The following is a 22500-nucleotide window of genomic DNA, read 5'->3' as shown; positions in this document are numbered from 1 at the left end:
GCTCTGCGCGTGGCCAATTCCTTCCCGACCCGTCGGCTAGCGAGAGGAGACGTGACCCAGCAGCAGAGAAAGGACCCCGCAGGTTCTTCCCAAACGTATTCCTTGGGGGAGAGAAGCAGAAGCTTCATGATCTAAAGATCATAGTAGGAGCATGAGGGAAAGAGAATGATTCCTCCTTACACCTTGCTTTCTTCTGTGTACCTCCCAGGATTGTTGAGGGATCGGAGGCACCAACCCAAGAATGCCTCTAGGTGTAGGGTCTCACCATCAGAAGGAAACGCACTGTGTTTGCATAGCACTTTTTTCCACCGTTAGATTTCTGACTTTGCCTCCACCATTATAAAGAGAATTTCTCCAAGTCAGGCATGGTGCCTCAGTACCAGGTCTAGTAGTCCGAAGTCTTTAACCACAGCAGGCGTTCAGTACTTGCTGCGATGGCTCAGCCCTACCCCTCAAACCACGAAACCCGGTTTCCCCCCCAAACCGCTGGCACTAATTAAACTCTGTTTCTGAGATCCTAATCTTTGGAGGGAAGATGGGAATTTCACAGGTCTCTTAAAAAGTTGGCAAAAGTGATGGACTCTTCTTTCAATAAAAAGGACATCAAACAGAATTTTTTACCTGTTTCAGGAGACACATAAAAACCCTAAACTCAAACACAGAGCCCTTAGGGTGCCTTGGACCTCAGTGAAAAACCCCTGTAATTGGATTAAGAGAATAACTCTGCAGGTTTTAATTTAAAACCCAATACACTTTAAAAATACAGTATAAAGAAAAATAAAAACCATAATCCATTTATCCAGTGCTAATTAAGAACTTGGGATGGCAGCTTCCAAAACCAGTAACTTCTTTTTTTTTTCAATTGGTTTACTCTTCTGTTCACTTGTACTTTTATTGTTCTAAAGTCTGTTCTTGTCTTGTTTAAAAGTTCTTACATGACTTAGGGACCTGAGAAAACAGTGGGTTTGGGATTTGAAATTCTTAGCCAGTGATGTTTCTTCATTCCTAAGCTCTTTCTGTCAGTGTTATGTCACCCACGACTTTTAGAATGAACCCATTATTTGTATTTAATGGATTGACTTTTGCCAAACTAAATGGAAATGTTTTGAAATATGAAAATAAAATTCTTATTACTTACACATAGATGAAAAATCACAAGTTTTTCTCAACATGAAATATCTGATCATTTAAATATTTACATGAATCTTTCATTGGAGGAAACCATCTTGACACTTTATGTAACATTGCTAAGGTTGAATTTCAAAAGCTATGTTTTATTCACAACAGTAAATACACAAACTTTAAAATGTACCAACAAGCAGTTTGGATTGAAATGTACAACAGTCGGTGAGATCCTCCCCAAATTTTCATCCTTGGAATCCAGTCCCACTTACGAATGACTATGAGGCTGTTTAGGGGGCTTGGCGCACACAGTTGAAGGATGCTGAAAGGGGCACAGAGCTTTGCGTATGGCTTACGTGTGGCCTGTGAAGAATTCACAGGCATGGCTCCCAGCCCAGCACTTGTTCTCTACTCTAGAGTTCCCCTGGGACAGGTCATTGTGGAGACAAGGCCTGTGTTCTCAGCCAGTAAATGGAAGGGAGGGGTGTGGTAAGATGGCGCTCCTCAGGGTTGGCAAGGTGGGCAACATGATGATCCCTGATGGCAGGAGGTGTAATAGATCCCTGAGGCTTTCCCAGGAGTCTGCAATAAGGTGACAATGGAGAGTCAGTATTTGCTACTGGACAGCAAATCCAGCTCTTTAAGGGTCTTCTTTGTAGACAAGCAAACTAGACTGTTGTATGGTTACCGGGGAGAATTTCTGGAGCTCCAGAAGACAAGGCACCACAGTCAGGGGCTTTGTCTCTGCCTGGCCCAGCAGAACGTGGGGGGCTGCTTTTGAATGATATATAAATAATTCCCTGCTACAGGTGAATGTATATATAAATGATATATAATTTTATAAAAAATATATATTTTATAAAAATTTTTATAAAATTTTATAAAAAATATAAAAAATGTATATATAAATGATATATAAATAATTCCCTGCTACAGGTGGCATGGCCTTTCTTCAGAATACTAGGGCTCTATGCTGTGATTCTTCTGCTGATGCTGGCCATATACTCCATGTAGCATCTTTTCCCACTACAGATATCACTAGTACTATAGACCCACTGGGTCATTCAGCCCATTTGGAAGGACTGCTGGCATCACCTTCTGTTTGCAAGGTACCTGAGAAGTGAGTGGAAACGGATCCCTTTGTGTAGAATATGTTGCCTCCAAACCCTGCTGAGGGCTGGGAAGGTTTGTGCTTCCTTCTTGGTGGCAGGAGGAATATAACTTTTCCCATCCAGTGAAGAGGATTTCCCTGCATGCCCAGTTCACTTTACAGGCTGGCTACATCATTTGCATAATGAAAGTGTGGAGCACGCACAGGGGTAGGGAAGTCGTTGTGCCCTTCCCGTGTGTCCACCACCCTGCAGCAGATGGACGACCCCCAAGGGACTTCAACCTCCATGCCTGGACATGCTCGGTGCCTAGATCAGGAGTCCCCTCATTCTAAGTATCAAGCTGAGAGTCACTTATGACAGTAGCAAAACCAAGCCATTACAGCCAGTGCATTGACTCATGTGGTCCTCACGACCACCCTCTGCGGTAGCTAATAAAAGAAATATGGAACACTTTGCCTGGAAGTTTACAGTTAGTATGCACTTTCTCTTTCATTGACTAATTTGATGCTTACTTTCCTGTCCTTTGTTCTTCTGCAGTGCACACTTCAGCAAAACTGATTCTTGTACTTTTCTGACTACAACGTACTATCTCTCTTGTTTGTCTTTTTCCACAGGACGTGGCTTTTCTGAAATAGAAAGGCCTTTCCACACCTTCGTCTCTTAAAACACTCTTGAGACAAGTATCAGTCTTTTCCTGTTTCCCGGTAGGAATGGGTAATCAGGTCATGCAGAATTATCCTCCTGGACCAGTGGGGTCGACCAGTGGACTGAAGTGTGTGTCTCAAGTTTCATTCAGAAGTTGCCCCTGCATGTCTGTGATAGACCCTGTGGAAATTTCAGATATATGGGAATTCTAGGGCTGAGACACCCTTCTCTTTTTTGCTAAACTTTATCCCATGACAGAAGAAAACAATTCACTGTCTCATTCTGTTTCTGATTCACCCTTTGTTCCCTACACCCAATCCAGTACCTCAAACTTACTTAGCCAAACTCGTTTCCTCAGCTTGAAGGAGAAATGAGAAGCAATCTTTCTGTTGTGTCTGGGGGTCAGTATAAGGATACAATGAAGGAAAAGCTCTTGTTAACTTAGCATCCGGGCCCATTTTTATGTGTTACATCACTACTTTCAATCCTTGCCTTCTATCCTATATGTTTGCATACTCAGGAAAACACACACACACACACACACACACACACACACACACACACACCCCACTAGCACTACTGAGGATATGGTCATATTCTTCCCACATCCTGCTGGTTTTCCCCAGCTTCCCCAGAGGCCATATAAAAAGTTTTCTTGTATATTCTACATACTTGCTGAAGACTAAAGGGGAAAGAATGTGAGTGGATTTTGCATAGTGAAAAAAACTGCATTTTTAAAGAAAAACCTAAATATATTTGTTTCTTGAAAACTCAAAAATCTTCAGTTTCTTTTCCATTTCTTCTCCACTGTTGTCAATCTGACTGTGATTGGGTCCAGTCAATCCTTGTCCCCCTTCACCTCCCCATCCCCCCAATCCCACCAACCCCCTCCCCCCTTCCCCCTCCTGCCACATACACACAAACTTAAATGAGGTTTATGAAGTTTTAACCAGGAAGAGATCAGGGCTTGAGTGAGATGAGGTAGGGCTTGAGTGAGAAAATGACATTTGAATAAAGTCTTGAAGGAGGTGAGAGAGTGAGCTTTGTAGCTCTCTGTATCTGAGGGAAGAACATTCCGGGCAGAAGGAACAGACAGGGCTTTATTATTTCAGAATAAATGAGGAGAGTAGTGGGGGCCAAATGGTGTAGGTTACTGTGAGCCATTATAAAGCATTTGACTTTTACCCTGAGTGAAATGGGAACCACCAATGGGTTTTGAGCAGAGGAACATCCTGATACAGATTATGGCTTCAAAGAACGAGGTGACCGGTTAGGAGGTACAATCATGGTGGGAGCATGGATTTTTATTTTTATATACAAACCTATAAACATCACTAAGAAGGGATAAAATATTTTCAGCATCTCCATTGTATCCCCTTTTCCAGTTGATATTCATCCACAAAGGTAACAGCTGCTTTGACCAATGGATTTGTTTTCCTCTCTTTGATATCATATAAATAGGAATCAATAGTATATTCTCTTTTGTGTCTGGTGTCTATCGCTCCATATTTTGTCTGTGAGTGTTGTCCATGTTATTGGATATGTCAGGAGTTCATTCCTATTGTTGTTTCATATTCATTATATGAATAGGCGACAACGTATTTATTCTATTGTTGGTGGATATTTCGTTGTTTCCAATATTTGGCTTTTCTGCATGAAGTTGCTGTGAACATACTTGTATGTGTCATTTGGTGAACAACCGCATTCATTTTTCTTGAGTACATACCTAGAAGTGGAATTACTGGGTGATAGGTTAGGTAAATGTACAGGTGTATGGTACAGTTTTCCAGTGTAGCTGAACCAATTTAAATTCCCACCAGCAACGTATGAGTTCCCCATTATTCCACACCCTCAACAACACTTGAGATTATTTTAGCCTTCCTGGTAGGTAACTTTGACCTTCCTGAGTAAATTATTATGGGTTAATTTGCATTTTCCTGATTAATAATGATGTTGGGCACCTTTTCATGTACATATTGGTCATTTAGACTGCCTTTTGAGGAAGTATCTGTTCCTTTGCCCACTTTTTATATAGGATTGTCCAACTTTTTTGCTATTGATTTGTGGGAGTTCTTTATAAATTCTGGATAGAAGTCCTTTGTTAGATACATATTTTGTGAATACATTTTCCTATCTGTCACTTGCCTGTTCACTTTTTTAACAATTTTTTTTTGACAAATAGAAGCTCTGAACTTTAATGAAGTCTATTTTACTAATATTTTCTTTCATGGATCCTTTCTATGCCCTGATAAAGAAAGTATGATCTTCTCTTAACTGTCTAAACAGGAAAGTTATAAAAATGGAAGCAACTTTGTTTGGTTTAACCCAGTTTTCAGGTCTGAGACTAAACCACCCACTAAAATATCTTGTCTCGGGCTTCCCTGGTGGCGCAGTGGTTGAGAGTCCACCTGCCGATGCAGGGGACACAGGTTCGTGCCCCGGTCCGGGAAGATCCCACATGCCATGGAGCGGCTGGGCCCGTGAGCCATGGCCGCTAAGCCTGCGCGTCCAGAGCCTGGGCTCCGCAACGGGAGAGGCCACAACAGTGAGAGGCCCGCGTACCGCAAAAAAATAATAATAATAAAAATAAATAAATAAATAAAATATCTTGTCTCTTCTCCTCCCCTCCACTTCCTCCTGTCTCCTTTCCCTTCCTCCTTCTTCCCCACCCCCTCCTCCTTCCCGTCTTCCTTCTCCTCCTCTCCTTCTTATTTGTCCTTCTTTGCCTTCTCTTCCTCATTATCTCTTCTTCCATTTCCTCATCCTCCTCCCTTTTCCTGCATCAGAAGATAAATTCCTGGTTTGCATTTCCCATGTAGCACCTGCTGCTGGTCATTTCCAGGCCGTGTGCAGGCCTGCCCAGCTGGATTACAGGAGAAGCGGGCGGCAGAATGTAACAGAGGACTCTCGTTGATCAACTTGCTTTACAATTGTATATTAAGCTCATCATGTAAAGGGAATGGGTTCAGTTATGTATAGACCAAGTGTAGACACCATAAGGCGAAGACAGTATCGATTTTATTCCTTACAACATCCAGCATCTTGCATAGCCCCAGCACGTAGTAGGCACTCAGAAAATATTTTTTGGAGGAGTAGTGAATTGATTCTGAAGAAAAAAATCAAGAACTGTGTTCTTGTAGTCAGTATAACAGCTTAGAAGTTATCATTATTTCCACTACAGTATGCGAGATGGTGTAACTGTGTTTCTGGTCATTCGGTGACTCTCATCTTAAAACTGATGACAGCCTTGGTTAGCATATGCTTCCTCTTTTTCTTAACAAAAAAATACTATTCATTCAAATGCAAATATATATTGTGTACATTTGCTGCCTCATTGGTTTTTGAAAGTTCATTCATCAGAAAAATAAATCTAATTTTCTTGCCCATTGAGAAAAGCCATTTTTACTCAAAGAAATTTCATCAGACCTTTTATAGTTAATATATGCATAGAGTCAAAATCTTTGAATTTGTATTGGGTAGCTATAAATAACTGATGTTTGCTTTAGAATATTCTAAACAAGTTGATATTTTGCTTAAAGATCTATTTAAAATTGAAGCTTAAACTATCCCTTCTGCTGAGTTTTTTTTCTAGTGAACCAGGTATAATGTTTCCATTCCTTAGTGCTGAGTCCATTGACATACATTATTTTGGACTCCACAGGACTGAGAAATTAAGCTCCCGTTTGAAAACAAGAAAGGCATTCATGGGATTTTTACTTTTTGGTTGAAGTTGCCTGAATTTTTTTTCACTTTAGAAGGTAAATAAAATGCTCAGAGGCTAATCTTAATCTCTCAATTTTACAGACAAATCAGTGGGATTAGTTGAAATGGTTCAAGACAATGCATATCTACAAGTGACTTAACTGGTGACGAGAATAGAAAATAGCGTCTGCTTTCAGCTAAGGTATTGCTTTTGTTCTGTTGTATAAAGGCAAACAAAGGTGCCTTATTCTGCCCCATTTTGTGTCCTGATAATCTCATGTCATATACAGATAATCCCCATTTACATTTTTCACACATTTTTAAATGAACATTTTAATAATGAAGTCTTACCTGTTGATTAGAACTGTCATGATTAAATGGCCTCAGGGTTTTTTAGCCTGTGAATGTACGAGATTAGACAAGAATTACAAACAAAATCAAGGAAACTTTAACCATACTTTATGGATAAACTTTACTTAGGAGTAAAGCACCAGGGATTCTTTTCTTTTTCTTCTTTTTTTTTTTTTGAGAGTGAAAGAAATAAGAACAAGAGGAGGAAATGAAAATTGTAAGTGACTGCATGTCTTGCTTGAAATACCAGGGATTATAAAGAATCAGAGACGACTTAGGAAAAAAGAGTAAAAACAACTCTCTTCCATTTCATTGTTTCCAGTCTCTTTAGATCTGTTTGTGGAAGATGCAGACCATTACATGAGAAACATTTTACATAGAAATCATTTTTGTCCGCCCACATAGCTCACTGACAGGTATTAATGGGAGATGGGAAGCACAGTTGAGTGGTGTTCAGGTATCTGGGGAAATGCTATCCACTGTTGAGTGATAGGGTGTCTTCATCTTCGTATCTCAGAGGCTGGGTGTAGTGGCTGGTGCCATGGGAATACAGCTATGATTTCAGATGCACGAAAATAGTGTCCCCAGAGGCCCAGTCCAGGGGGACTTTCTTGTAATGAAAGTGTTCTAAGGGTATTGGAATCGATCACTTCTGTTCGTTTCACAAATATTTACGGAGCATGTGCCACTGTAGGTGCTGGAGAGACAGCAGGGAGCAATCCAGACACAGATAAATCCCTACCCTCGTGGAGCTTACAGTAGGGAGTGGGGCAATACAATAAACATAGTAAATAAGGAAATTTGATAATGTGTGAAAATGGAACATAGAAAAAAAGTTCGAGCAGGGTAAGGGAAATAGGAAATGATGGGGCAGGTGGGCTGTAATTTTAAATAAGACAGAGTAGCTAGGCCTCATCAAGAAGGTGTAAATTGAGCAGAATCCCGAAGGAAGTAAAGAAGGTGAATTATGAGGAAATCAGGGGAAAACTTTTTTTTTTTTTTTTTTTTGCGGTACGCGGGCCTCTCACTGTTGTGGCCTCTCCCATTGCGGAGCACAGGCTCCGGATGCGCAGGCTCAGCAGCCATGGCTCACGGGCCCAGCCGCTCCGCGGCATGTGGGATCTTCCCGGACCGGGGCACGAAGCCGTGTCCTCTGCATCGGCAGGCGGACTCTCAACCACTGCACCACCAGGGAAGCCCCAGGGGAAAACTTTTGAGGTGGATGGACCATGAGGGAATGAAGAAGCATGCTTGGTGTGTTGGAGAATTAGCAAAGAGGCCACTGACTGTCATGGAGGGGAGAGAGTTAGACAAGTTGGTGAGGCCAGAGGCCAGAGAGGTGAAAGGGGTGGCTGGAGTGGGGAGTGGCCCAGTATCATATGGAGGCTCATAGGCCATTGTAAGGATTTTGGCTTTTGTTCTTAGAAAAATGAGGAGCCACTGCAAGATTGTAAGTGGAGAACCCTGCCGTTTTGCATTTTTCTTGATACCTACAAAAGAATGTTATGCAAAAATAACTATTTCCTTGTATCCTCACAGTACTTGGTGCGTGGCAGTGCTCAGTGAATATTTGTCGAATGGATGAATGAAGATAGTGACCCACCCATTCACAGGTTTTGATCAATCTGCTGATAAAGTGCCACACTGTGGGATAGTTGTGTTTTCTCTGCCCAGGACGCCATGACTAATTAGGCTTTCCGTGGAAGGCCTCACATGCCTCCTTTCACCCAGCCATGAGCCTGCGCAGGGTTTGGCAGAGCTGTTCCTGGAGGTCAGAGCACAATAACTGGAGAAGGATCTTCAGAGCACTTTATGTGGCTGGTGTCCACAGCTTGCAGACAGTATTTCTCTTGCTAGCTCCTTCTCTGGCTGTTAATAGGAAGAGGTCATTAAAGTAAGACCTTAATTTGTATAAAGCCCTATTCATTCACTCCATCATTTTCATGGTATCCATGGGTTCCCCAAGGGCAGCATTTCTTTTTATTTTATTAAACAGAATTATTATTTGTAGTATTTAATACATAGTCTTCCATGGTAATGTTAAAGTTACCATTTTCTTCAAATGCCCCTCAAAATAGCACACTTTGCCTTCCTAAGTGAATCTTGGACAAGGAAATTCAGTGAAAGTGATCTACTCCTGACTGTGTCCCATGTCCCTTTTTTTTTTAAAAACATCTTTATTGGAGTAGAATGCTTTACAATGGTGTGTTAGTTTCTGCTTTATAACAAAATGAATCAGTTATACATATGTTCCCATATCTCTTCCCTCTTGTGTCCCCCTCCCTCCCACCCTCCCTATCCCACCCCTCCAGGTGGTCACAAAGCACCGAGCTGATCTCCCTGTGCTATGCGGCTGCTTCCCACTAGCTATCTACCTTACGTTTGGTAGTGTATATATGTCCATGCCACTCTCTCACTTCATCCCAGCTTTCCCTTCCTCCTCCCTGGGTCCTCAAGTCCATTCTCCACATCCCAAGACAGCATTTCTTAAAGTGACTGTTGTAGAAAGTATGATCATACTACTCCCTTGTGTTACCGAGTCTAAGCTTATGTTGCTCACCACACGACGGGCCAATAAATTGAGAGATGAGTTCTTGGGGCAAGGAATAGTGGCTTTATTCAGAAAATTAGCAGACCAAGAAGATGGTGGACTCGTGTCCCAAAGAACCATCATACGCGAGTTAGAATGCAGGCTTCTTTTATTCTAAAAGGGGAGGGGGTGTGGCTGGTGGCTGCAGACTTCTTGGTGCTGGAATCCTTTGTTCTTGCAGCTGTCTGTGTAGGTCAGGTCCTGATGTTCCTGTAAACCTCCAACAAGACAAATGTTATTCTCTATTCTGCAACTTTTTATCTCTATATGAATGGAAAAGTGTTTATACCTTTAATGGTTAGAGCCTTGAGAATGAGCTATCCTGTATATTTCAGGCTACAGGCAACATTCTTAACTTGTAGCCAAAGCAATAGAATACAAAGGTTAAAGTAAAAGAAACAGATCCAATATGGAGTCAGATTTGTTCTTCCTTATTACACTTACTGTTACCTCTTTGTTTATATAGATAGCTCTACTGGACGATCACTAATTGTGCTGTTTCAATGTAGTATCAGTGATAGATTTGCACTGGTACATTTATACCAAATGATGTCTGCAGATACCTCTGTTTATAAAGTTGGATGTTGATCTTTTTTCTTCACCTTTCTTTTTTTTTTAAAAATTAATTAATTAATTTATTTTTGGCTGTGTTGGGTCTTCGTTGCTGCGTGAGGGCTTTCTCTAGTTGCAGCGAGCGGGGGCTACTCTTTGTTGTGGTGCATGGGCTTTTCAGGGCGGTGGCTTCTCTTGTTGCGGAGCACGGGCTCTAGAGTGCAGGCTTCAGTAGTTGTGGCATGCAGGCTCAGTAGTTGTGGCTCACAGGCTCTAGAGAACAGGCTTAGTAGTTGTGGCACACGGGCTTAGTTGCTCCGCGGCATGTGGGATCTTCCTGGACCAGGAATCGAACCCATGTCCCTTGCATTGGCAGGCGGATTCTTAACCACTGCACCACCAGGGAAGTCCTCTTCACCTTTCTTAAAAATAACTGTGGGCTTCCCTGGTGGCGCAGTGGTTGAGAGTCTGCCTGCCGATGCAGGGGACATGGGTTCATGCCCTGGTCCGGGAAGATCCCACATGCCACGGAGCGGCTGGGCCTGTGAGCCATGGCCGCTGAGCCTGCGTGTCCGGAGCCTGTGCTCCACAACTGGAGAGGCCACAACAGTGAGAGGTCCATGTACCGCAAAAAAAAAAAACAAAAAAAAATTGTTGCTGACCTTTATTCCCCCATGTTAGCTTTATTGAGTTATAATTTACATAGAGTGAAATGCACAAATCTTTTTTCCCACCATTTTAACTATATTAAATTGTACAATTTAGTTTTATGTATATTCACAGTGTGTGAAACCATCACCGCTATCTGATTTTAAAACATTACCATCACCCTCAAAGGGAACTCCATAACCATTAGTAGACACATCCAATTCCTCCCTCCTCCTAGCCCCTGGCAACCACTCATCTACTTTCTCTCTCTATGGATTTGCATATTCAGGACATTTCATATAAATGGAATCATATAAATATGTGACCTTTTGTGTATGGCTTCTTTCATTTTACATAATATTGTCAATGTTTATCCATGTGATATCATGTATTAGTACTTCCCTCCTTTTTATGGCCTAATAATACTCCATTATATGGGTATACCACCTTTTACTTATTTATTCATCAGTTAATGGACATTTGGATTGTTTCTACCTTTTGGTTAATATAAATAGTGCTGCTATGAACATTCTTTAACAAGTTTTTGTGTGAACAAATGTTTTCATTTTTCTTGGGTATGTACCTAGGAGTGGAAATGGCAGGCCATATGGAAACTTTATATTTAACTTTTTGAGGAAAAACCAAACCATCTTCTACAGAGGGTGCATCAATTTACAGTCCATCAGAAATATATGAGGGTTCCAATTTCTCCACATCCTCCTCAACACTTGTTCTTTTCCTCTTTTTTTTTTAATTTTTAAATTATAGCCATTCTAATGCGAGTGAAGTGGTATCTCATTCTAGTTTTGATTTACATTTCCCAATGACTAATGATGTTGAGCATCTTTTCATGTAATTTTTGGTCATTTGTATATTTCTTTGGACAATGTCTACTCAGACTCTTTGCCCTTTTTGAATTGGATTATTTGTCTTTTTATTGTTGAATTGTAGACTTTATATAGTCTAGATACTATTCCCTTATCAAATATATGATTTGCAAATATTTTCTTCTATTCTGTAGGCTGTCTTTTCACTTTCTTGGTGATGGACTTTAAAGCATAATAGTTTTTAATTTTGATGAAGTCTAATTTATTTTTTCTGTTATTGCTTGTGCCTTTGTTTTGTATCTAAGAAGTCTTTGGCCAACCTGAGGTCACAAAGATTTACTCCTATGTTTTTTTTTTTTCAAGATTTTTATAATTTTAACTCTTACATTTAGGTCTTTGATATTAATTTTTGGTTATGATGTGTGATAGGGTTCTAAATTCTTTTTTTTTTCTTTCTTTCTTTTCTTTCTTTTTTTTTTTTTTTTTTTTTTTTTGCATGTAGATACCCAGTTGTCTCAGCACTATTTGTTGAAAAGATTGTTCTTTCCTCATTGAATGGTTTTGGCAGTCTTGTTGAAAATCAATTGACCATAAATGTGTGGTAGCTTTGTAGAAAGTTTTTAAATCAGGAGGTGTATGTCCTCCAAATTTGCTCTTCTTTTAGGATTGTTTTGGCTGTTTTGGGTCTCTTGCATTTCCATATGATTTTAGGATCAGCTTGTCCATTTCTGTAAAGAAAGCAGTTAAAATTTGCTATTACTAAGCAAGTTCAAAGACTTGCTTAATAATAGCAAGTCTTCCAATCCATGAACATGGAATGTATTTATATATTTTTAATCTCTTCTTTAATTTCTTGCAAACAATGTTTTGTAGTTCTCAGTATACAAGTTTTGCCCCTTCTTGGTTAAATTAATTTCTAGGTATTTTATTCTTTCTTGATGCTATAGTAAATGGAATTGTTTTCTTAATTTCACTTTCAGATAATGTGCAAATCTTAAGTGTACAGTTCAAACATATTTGAGAAATGAATACACCTGTGTTGCTGATCTTTGGTAAATTAATGTAGCTGGAGATTTGGGTATAATTATCCCTTAATTAGAATTTATCTGGGCTATAGGAAGGTCACGGTGATTTAAAGATAAAAGCACTTTTGAATTTTTGTCATGTTTGTCCCAGAAGAACTGAGTTTTGTAAATTTTCTATATAAGCTCTGTACTCTGAGACCAACAGATAATGCAAAGAATGTTGTGATTTATAAGGCTTGGAGAACATCATGTGGTTAAAGTAGGTATGAGGGATTGAGGGGTTGGGGTAGGAAGAGGGGACCAAAGACTCAGGTTTTTTCATTCATAGTTATTTGTAAGATCAGCTGAGCCCACATCAGTTCACTAACCATGAAGTTTTGGATGAGAATTTCAGGTGAATCATGACTTAGAGCAGTCATTCTGTTGAATGGCTATTTTAAATTGGGAAACCAAATTTCAAACTATTCTATGACCCTTAAGAGTATATCTAGTGAAGACTAAAAAAGTCTTGAAGAATTTGTTTATCAGTTTGAAATTCAGTTATGTCTACAACAAAATGGGTAATAATTTAAGGTTCTATTTCAGGATAGACTGAGTAATAAAATAAACAAATGAAAATTATAGCCAGCAAGGATTTTTGTTTATAAAAAAAAATTTCCAATCTCTAACCATTTGCCCAGCTATGCAAACTGGAAAGGAGGAATTTAATGGCCATGAAAGGAAATTGGAGGAGGAACCAAAACTTTTGTCTTTGCCTGCCAACAATTTTACTGTCATGCTTATTTTGAGTCTATAGAATTAGACTTTGAGACAGATGAGAGCAGGAAGCAATAATATAACAACAGAAAGTTCACTGTGATTTACTACCTAGTTCTTTCTGGTTTTACATTATTATTATTATTATTATTTTGCCTATGTCTTTATCGCAAATAGTTAACATTTGAAACCAAGCTTAGCTTTTTTTATTATTTTAAAAAAGCATATGCACATGGTTGAAAATTATTCAAACAGGACAATAGATCAATGAAAATCAAACCTTCCTTTAGCTCTAAACCTCCAGTCCCACACCTCAGACAACCATTCAAACTGTTTCTTATTTACCTTTCAGAACACTTTCATACATATACGTATACCTAACCTTGTTTGACCCAAACTATACACACTATACGTACCTTGTTTTTTTAAACTAAATAGTCTCTTGTTGGTTCCATGTCAACACATAAATATCTATTTCATTTTTTGAATAGCCATTACAGATTATTTCATTGTACAGATGGACTGTAATTTATTTAGCCAGTCACCTATTGCTAAACATGTAGGTTTTCTTTTTAATTACAAATGATCTTTACATATCTTTGATGTAGAAGAGAGAAATAAAAAATAGTGTATGTCTTTTCATGGACTATAAAAATTATTCTCTGTGTTCTATACTGAAGTGTTTTATGTACATGATCATTTTCTCAAATTTATATAATATATCATTATCTAATAGATAGTTTCTTAAGGTTGATTGTGGGTGTTATTGAAAACAGCTTGTAAAGTTGACAGTGAGTGTGTATGACAGCTGGGATCTTGATAATGTATTTCTCTAGGAAAAAGCTTTATTCTGTCATACTGTAAAGCAACATGGTGCTGTAGGATGGCTGGATGTCTTTATGGCACAGTTGCTGGGTGGAGTTGCTTAAAATATGTAGTCCTCTACTGTTGCTCTTGCTTGTATGTTCCGTTCATCTTCACCTCTGGAGCCCTTCAGTGTTGTGCATTCATCTGGAAAGTGGTTCCCAACCGAAAGGCGCTAGAGAAGTTGCATTTGAATCTGAGCTCCTCTTTTCCTAAACCCCTTGCCCCCAACACAACATACACAGAGACTATTGGACAGGTCTGGTAGATGGAGCCAGCAGCCAGGATTTTGTCCAGAACTAAATATGATGGGCTGGAGCCCAAATAACCAAGTATGAACAAAGGAGCTGCAGACTGGAGTTTCAACAGCCTTCGTACCGGCATTTGCCAGGTTGAGAGAGAACCGGTCCACTCTGAGTAAAGGCATTGGATGATCAGGTTTTCATTCAGTAAATGACCACTCCTTGGTCATTTTTTTCCCCCCCTTGGTCATTTTTGACTCCCTACTTTTCTCCTCTTCTCCATCTGTCTAATGGTTACCCATTCTTGTAAGGCTAGGGAAGTCCCATTCTCTTCATGAAGACACACCCTCCCACGGAGATCCTTGGTGCACACCCTTTCTCTGATTCTGGTGAAATCATTATATACTAATCGTTCTCAATTTGCATGTTGTGATAGCATCAGTTATATGATATTTGCATATAATTTGTTGCTCTTTCCAGTGACTTGTACTAATATTTTTATGGATTGGAACAGATTGGAAGCTACTGCTGTCTATCTCTTGCCTTCTCTAATGCTGTGCTCTCTACCACCCAGCCCCCCAACATCCACAGGAACCTGATCCCCTCACAGCCCCACAGATCTTCTGTGCCTCCCATTTGCTTTGCTTCCTTCCACCGGAGTCTTTGAACAGCCTGTCCTCTTTGGTTGAAGCACTATTCCAGCTCCTTTTTGCTTCCTCATCTTTCAGATCTATAAGCAAGTACTGCTACTTCAAGGGAAACTTTATTGACGTTCCTGACAAGTACCTCCCCTACGGCTGGCTCCTTTTATGGCACTGGCTTTGGCTGGAATTTCACATATGGGGTTATTTGATTAATATCTGTTTTTTCCACTAGACTGTTAACTCTGTTAAGGCAGGGGCCTTAATATATTTTTCTTCATCATTATTTCTCTTGCTTAATAAATTTTTATTGAATACATAAATGAATCAATCAATTCATATTATAATGTTATTATTTTGTATCTTCCTTCCTTTATTTAAAGCCATCAAGATGGAATTGGACATTATTTGGGCTCCTTTTTTTTTTTTTTTTTTTTTTTAAAGAAGATGTTGTGGGTAGGAGTTTTAGTAATTTATTTACTTATTTATTTTTTGCTGTGTTGGGTCTTCGTTTCCGTGCGAGGGCTTTCTCTAGTTGTGGCAAGCGCGGGCCAGTCTTCAGCGCGTTGCGCGGGCCTCTCACAATCGCGGCCTCTCTTGTTGCGGAGCACAGGCTCCAGACGCGCAGGCTCAGTAGTTGTGGCTCACGGGCCTAGTTGCTCCGCGGCATGTGGGATCTTCCCAGACGGGGGCTCGAACCCGTGTCCCCTGCATTGGCAGGCAGATTCTCAACCACTGCGCCACCAGGGAAGCCCTGGGCTCCTTTTTATCTAAGCTATAACATTTTGGTTGAGAATATGTTTTACACGTATGTCTCTCTGGAAAAATATTTAAAGACCATTTCTCTTTTTTTTTTTTGGGAAGAAAATATTCATAACAAATACATATGACAAAGGACTTATATTCAGAATATATAGAGAGTTCCTACAACTCAATAATAACAAAATATATAATTGTATAAAAATGGACAAAATATTTAAGCAAACCCTTCACAGAAATGACATAAGAATTACTAATAAGCACATTAAAAAGTGTTCAACATCACTGATTCTCAAGGAAATGCAAATTAAAACACAAATTGGAAGAAGATTGACAATACCAAATGCTTTAGAGGATGTAGAGCATCTGGAATTCTCATACATAGCTGTAAAAATATAAAATGGTACAATCACTTTGGAATAGAGTTTGGCAGTTCCTTCAAAATAAAAACCATTTCTTTACACTGTTAATTTAACAATTATGTACTCTTCCCCCTCCCCCCATTATACTGTGTTTTACTTTTTCTGTCAAGATGGTAAGCTGGCAATATAAATAAGTATAAAAATATATGCATAGGTACACAGATACATACATGCATGCATGTGTTCATGGACACATACATACGTACAGATACACATCTACATGCATATATATTTCCGAAGCCACATCTAAAATGCATGTGCTCAATACATGTGTACTCAATACATGCAGTGTACTGGTTAAAGTACACGACTTAAGCAACCTGAGTTGTACTTTGGCCATGAAGTCACTTAATGCCTGGCAATTACCTTATGTAAGATACTTAGTTTCTCTGAGCCTCAATTTTTTCATTGTAAAAGGAAAATAATATTATTACCCTAAGTGGATTATTGTGAGGATTAAATGGGATTATGCATTGTAGGGGATTTAGATAGTGGAGTGTTTCATACCTCTTATCTGTTATAATTAATGATTAAATGGTCATGGCCTTGCCCGATTTTCAATTCAAAACTGCATATAGGGTTAAATCAGCAACCAAACTACAGGGAGGAAATTAAGAATTTGGGAAACACCATTCCAAGAAATGACCTGCAGTGACTATCTATTAGACATCACCACCATCTCAATAGAATTTCTCTGCTACTTGACTGGAGTGAGCCTTACAGCTTCTTTTTAAAGGTCATGTGCTTTTTCTTTAACAAAAATGTTGACAATGAAAAAAGGACAATTGGCTAGAAGTAGGCAGTGTTTAAAGTTGGCTGAATGCCTTGTTTTAAAGTGAAAAAAGAAACCAAGCTGTAAACATTAGACTAGTACAAGCTTACAGAACGATTTCATAAAAGAGAGAAAGGCAGTTGCAAAGTGGGATAAATGTTTTTATGGTTGAATATAAGACATATATTAAGCTCTAAATGATCTTTGTTTCTATTAATTTTCCCAGTGCAAGCAGGATTCTTGGTTCCTAGGGAATAGTAGTGGATCCTTCTGCAGAATTGCTTTTGTGTTTGGAGGAGCCTTACAAGACTTATCATAAGCATACAGAGGGTGATTTTGCATTGGCCAGTTTAAATGACCAGTTTATGTTGGAGAAATAGTGGCCTATAAAAGGGGTTTGCAAGATTTGAAATCAAAAGCAAAGTTTAGATGTTTGATAACCACAAGTATGCCACAACTCCAGAGACTTCATTTCCATTATATGATAACATCCTCTTCTCCCATCCTTCCCCAACATCCAACCAACCACAACACGGCAAGAAACAAAACAAAACAAAATTCTTTTTATACTTTGGGAGGTTGGAAGCTCTGTGCTATGGGAGAATGTGTCCATAATCAAATAATTTGAAACAATTTCAAATTTTATTAATACTTTACTCAGGGGTAAAACTATAACTAGGACAAAAGTAATCTAGAAACTGAGTACTAGATAATAATTTTTGTGTTTTATTTATGAGAAAACAGTTATTTTTTCCCCCAGGTTTAGTTTACACACACACATACACATAAACACAAAATATTATACAAATACAATCCTTATACACACATATACGATCATTATGTTAAAATTATGTGTGTGTATAATGTCAATATTTATCAGTCGGCTTATGTTATAGTTTGCTTTGTGTAGAATTTTTAATATCAAACTCTCCATACATTCAGAAAATAAGGATTAAATGCCTCTGTCATTTCTGAAATGAATTGTAAAAGTCAGTTGTGCAACAATTGTTTTCTATTTGTGTTCACATTATCTAAATGATCTGAATTCTGACCCTTTCCCCAGAGAAGGAAGCAATTCAGATTCTATGCTAATTGAATCCTGTGAGTCTTATGAAATATCAGTTTTATTATAGGGATTGCTAGTCTCTGGGGCTTAACTAGGACCACCAAATATAAAATTCTGAACCACACATGTTTGAGGACTACTAATGTCTCAAGATGAGTTAAGTAAGAGCAGGCACTTAGGACCATTTAAGAAACTCCCAAAATTAATTACAAAATAGTGAGTTTTAAATGATACCCTAGAGACACAAAAGATCATCTGTGATTCCAAAGGTGCCAAATTTCCTTGGAAGCAGGGAATAGCTTATAACGTATTTAACCTGGTAAATACAGCATACAAGTAATAAAAACATACAAGAATATAAGTAAACTCACTTCCTTTTCCTAGGTACTAGTAATCTTCTATTGTTGTTCCTTCTCAGAAGGAAATATGCCACAAAGGAAGGATATTGACTTATAAAACATTTAATACTCTGCAATAATACCCTAGCTGGCAAACAGCTAAGATGGCTCTAATGCCTAATTCTTTAGACACTGTCTTAAACACGAGGGATATTTAAAAATATTAGACTCTGGAAAACATTAATTTCTTGGATGTTTCCAAAAATAAAATGAATGTTTAAAATGTGTATTTTAAATTATGTTTATTTTTAAAATCATGATATCTTTTTTAAAGCAGATATAATTCTATCTCCCATATTTAGCTGATTATTACTTTTGAGAGAAGAACTGGGCTCCAACATACCAGAATGAAATAAATTTACAACTTTATTAACCTAAAAAGCCTGAAATGGTTTAGAATATGGCTGTGTACCTATTTATTCCCAACTGGTATTTCATCTGATAATGTAAATAAGTGTTTGAAGGTACATGTAGGAATCCCATTGCTAGTAAGCATCAAAGTTTAAGCAAAAAGTCATTTTTAAACCCATGGGTCTGAATGGCTTTTATCCAAACCCCAGTGGTAAGAAGGATAGATGAAAGACTTCTGAAGACCAACACTGTAAGACTCTTGTTTCCTAATCTTAATTTCCAGGGGTTCGCTTTTTCTTCAGAGATTCTGCTTGTAAATATAAAAAAATCTATTTTCCTTGCTCAATTACTTTTATTCCCTTTTAATGGGAAAACAATAACATGTTTAATTCAGAAAACTACTTTTAAAGTGCTCCATTGGGAAACATTTTGTTAAGAAATATGTCTGAGGTCATAAGTTTATAGTGTGTGCAGCTATCCTATGTTGATTAAAAATTGTGTCTCTACACCTGCTTACATAAAATGATATGTATTCTTGTTGATATTTTGCAATCACTGCATGATATTATCATTCTCTTTTTGAAGGCTTTGGGTTTGAATATAATTGAGTCAAGTTACTTTAGGTACACACAGTACTGCAAATTACATCACTCAGGGCAAAATGTAAATTTGATTAAGTACTATCCTCTTCTCCAAATGCCAGAGTTCCACGAACAAGCATTGCTTTGCGTATGTTTTGCGCTCGCCTGTGTAGGCACAAAAACTTGATCCTTCCATATGTGCTCTGACATAAATATCATGTTGGCAAGAAGTTGTTGCTTGCATATTTTCATGGTCATCCTGAGGTCACCACAGCTTTTCATGTGGCTAATCTCCACATGATTTTAGAAATATTGCTAGCCCTAGTCTAAAATCTTTTGATTAGCCTTTTAATAAAATAAAATTATTTCACTGCAAAAAGGCATATCTTTTCAGAGCAAGGCTATAGCTACCCATCTAGAGCAGGATGTTTTGTTAGACTATTTTTTCATATGTAAATCCTTTTTTTTTTCCTTCTATGAAGTATGAACATGACCTTTTGTTACGTTTTGTAGAATCTGTGTCCTTCCGTCACTTTGGAAATAATAGGTGGTCAATAAATATTTGAATAAATGGATAAATACGTAAGATATAAGATAATTATATTTAAATGTGTGAATAATTTTGCCTTGACTTTTTCTGAATTCAAAATACTTTTCATAAATACGTTCTAACTTTACAATTAGTATCTGGAATCGCCAAGAGATTTGAGGGATTATCTTAGGTAGGTGAATACTGCTTTTCTAATACTGCTGTGAGTTGTGAAGCCTAAAATATGGAATTCCTACTTTCTCTAAGGAAACTGTATTAATAGTGAGTAAGTTTTTTCTTCTCACCGCTTAAGCACTTAAGAACTTCTGAGCATCTTAACACAGTCTGGCAAATGACATCAGTGCAACTAATCATAATACAGGAATGCCAGTGGTGCAGTCATGGTGGAGGGACACGCATGATCAAAATTTTAACCAGAAAGTGGGCCTGTAGTTGGCATGTTCTACAGAATAAGTGATCTAATTTATAAGAGTGAGTTCTAATCCAGCATTCACAAACCTCCCACATGTCAGCCACGGACTTTGTGTTGCTGGTGCGGTTCTTGTAATTTGAGGATGGGCAGCAAAGGCTTGGCGGTGGGGAGCCGCAGCGCTGTACCCACTCTCTCCGCAACTGCCTCCCTGCTTTCCTGTTCTTTTTTCTGGTTTAAATCTCTTCCTGATGTAAAATTGTTTTTCTTTCACTTTTAATGAGTGAAGGAGCAAAATAACTTTTTCTGGGTAAAGAATGCACTGCTGACATTTAGAAAAGAAAGGAAAGTTGCTGTGATTTTGCTGCTGTGAGCAGGGGATCAGGGATACGACTAGCATCTCTAGCCTCAGGAAGGACTGGGTGCATGTGCCCGTGAGACCTCCTGTCTGCAGGAGGGCTGCGTGATGTTCACCCACAGGGGATGCGTGAGCCATCATCACCACCTTCTCTATAATGCATACTAGCAATGCAGACAAAAGATGAGAATGATGGGCTATTATCCATGCATCTGATTTTTAGTTATTTTTATTGTGAAAAAGATCATATATGCAAAAGCATGCATAAAATAATAAAAACAATTTTGGTACTGAGTACACAAGGTGAAGAAAGGGAACTCTACCAGTATCATGGCTTACCCCGCCCCCCCATGACATCTCACCCTTACAACCTCCATCCCAGAGGGAAATAGTCTCCTGATTTTCTCTTAAATATCCCTTTGCTTTTCCTAAGTTTTACCCTTTATGTAAATGTCCATAAACACATATTAATTTAAATTATGTTAACTATGTGGTTAAGTGTATTTTTTAACTTTTAAAAAATTTATTTATTTTTTAAAATTTATTTTATTGAAGTATAGTTGATTTACAATGTCATGTTAATTTCTGCTGTACAGCAAAGTGACTCAGTTTTACATATGTGCATTCTTTTTCATATTCTTTTCCATTATGGTTTATCACAGGATATTGAATATAGTTCCTTGTGCTATACAGTAGGTCATTATTGTTTATTCATTCCATATATAATAATTTGCATCTGCTAATCCAAAACTCCCAATCCTTCCCTCCCCCACTCCCCCTTTCCCTTGGTAACCACACATCTGTTCTCTATGTCTGTGAGTCTGTTTCTGTTTCATACGTAAGTTCATTTGTGTCATAATTTAGATTCCACATATAAGTGATATCATATGGTACTTGTCTTTTTCTGTCTGACTTACTTCACTTACTATGATAATTTCTAGGTCCATCCATGTTGCTACAAGTGGCATTATTTCATTCTTTTTTATGGCTGAGTAGTATTCCATTGTATATATGCACCACATCTTCTTTATCCATTTATTTTTAAATTTTTAAACTAGCAAAAAATAAAAATAATATCCAATGCTGGTTAAGATGGGAACAAATTAGAATTTATTGTACTGCAGCTGTGTTAAAATAGCTCTGCAGTTAAACTCTGTATGCCCTTACTTTCTTCCATCTCTCTTATGTTATCAAATGCACACAATTGTATTTTATGCATTTATTCCTTCTATTATACATTACTGAACATTATAAAATTTATCTACTTTCTTACAGCGTTTTATACAAAAAACCATATATGTGGTACTATATTTTATGGATATAAATCCATCGTAACAAAAAGCAATTTGGTAATAAATATTAAAAATCATAAAAACTTAAGGGCTTCCCTGGTGGTGCAGTGGTTGAGAGTCCGCCTGCCGATGCAGGGGACACGGGTTCGTGCCCCGGTCTGGGAAGATCCCACATGCCGCGGAGTGGCTGGGCCCGTGAGCCATGGCCGCTGAGCCTGAGCGTCCGGAGCCTGTGCTCCACAATGGGAGGGGCCACAGCAGTGAGAGGCCCACGTACCGCAAAAAAAAAACAACTTTATATCCTTTGCACTATTAGTCCTACTTTGGAGAATTTATCCTAGATATATTTTTTTCCTAAAAAGAATTAAAGTTATATGATAAAGATCATCATTGCAGCATTATTTCTGATTTCTCAAAATTGAAAATAATATAAATGTTGAACATAGAAGCTGTTAAATAAACTGG

This window comes from Globicephala melas, chromosome 17, assembly GCF_963455315.2.
Source record: "Globicephala melas chromosome 17, mGloMel1.2, whole genome shotgun sequence".
Taxonomy (NCBI): Eukaryota; Metazoa; Chordata; class Mammalia; order Artiodactyla; family Delphinidae; genus Globicephala; species Globicephala melas.
This window is presented reverse-complemented; position numbering follows the sequence as displayed.